At 29.9% G+C, this 1,276-nt stretch overlaps 1 protein-coding gene across 1 annotated transcript in view; it reads right to left on the minus strand.

Annotated features, from left to right (window-relative positions):
• swm (Zinc finger protein swm) overlaps window positions 1–1,276 on the minus strand; it is a 92,327-nt gene that overhangs the window by 80,972 nt on the left and 10,079 nt on the right. The window lies entirely within an intron of this gene.

Raw genomic sequence — 1,276 nt, forward strand, 5'->3', positions numbered from 1 at the left:
TTTTTTTTTTTTTTTTTATGTATGTTACCGCATAACTTTGGACCACGTCAACCGATTTCGATAATTCCGACTTAAAAAATATATATATATTTATATATTTCATGACCCAATCATTGGATCTAAACCAAATTAGTATGGGACCACCTCTGAGACACTACCTTTCCGATGCAAAAAGAATTATCGAAATCGGTTGACGTGGTCTAAAGTTATGCGGTAACATACATTAAAAAAAAAATATATATATATATATATATATTCCGACGAACTGATAACCTCCTCCTTTTTTGGAAGTCGGTTAAAAATGACATGGCTCGATAATATCAAAGAATGGACCGGCCTTAAAACAATTGGCGAATTAATAAATGCAGCTAGACACAGACAAAAGTTCCAAGAAATAATAAATAACCTGACATGATACCTGCGGACGCAGGATCAGCATTTTTGTTTTGTATGTAATCGCGAACATCCAGCATTGGATACGCAGAAGATTTAAATTTTAAATCTAAATCTAATTCTAAGAATGTTAAATCCTTGTTGTAATATAAGTCTAACAGACTGTAAAAAAAAATAAATAAATAAAAATAACACCTTTAACCCTTAGGTCGGATGAAAACCTCCGAGTTATTCCGGTGCGTACTGCTGTAATTTGTTATCTATGCTTTCAACTCCGAATTTCACGATATATCACTTTCAAGGAGATATTTGCAGAGTTATAAGGCAGCCTGTATAAATTCCCCTGTCTATTGAGGTATTTGAATCATACAATAAAATAACGTAAAAAAAAATATTTTTTTAAAAACAAGCTTTTATTTAACATGTAGAATCCAAGGAATAAAATAAAGTAGTGTAACAAAAGATTTTTTAGCAAGAAAATTTTGTCAAAACTGCACTAAAATTAATAAAATAAAATAAGTTAAGGTCTCGTTAAAGTTACTAAAAGCCATTTAGTGAAAGGAGTTATTCAAACTCTAATGAAAATTACTAACAATTTGTACTAATTACTTCGTTTTTAAAAAAGCTTGTCGGCGAATTAGCGTACAACTGCATTAAAACTGGTTCATATGCATCCAGATCATTAATGCTGTGCTAATTCGCCGACAAGCTTTTTTAAAAACGAAGTATATTAGTACAAATTGTTAGTAATTTTCATAGAGTTTGAATAACTCCTTTCACTAAATGGCTTTTAGTAACTTTAACGAGACCTTAACTTATTTTATTTTATTAATTTTAGTGCAGTTTTGACAAAATTTTCTTGCTAAAAAATCTTTTGTTACAC

The sequence above is a fragment of the Rhagoletis zephyria genome, unplaced genomic scaffold (assembly GCF_001687245.7).
Source record: "Rhagoletis zephyria isolate East Lansing unplaced genomic scaffold, Rhagoletis_zephyria_1.1 Rzeph_scaffold_01589, whole genome shotgun sequence".
Classification (NCBI taxonomy): domain Eukaryota; kingdom Metazoa; phylum Arthropoda; class Insecta; order Diptera; family Tephritidae; genus Rhagoletis; species Rhagoletis zephyria.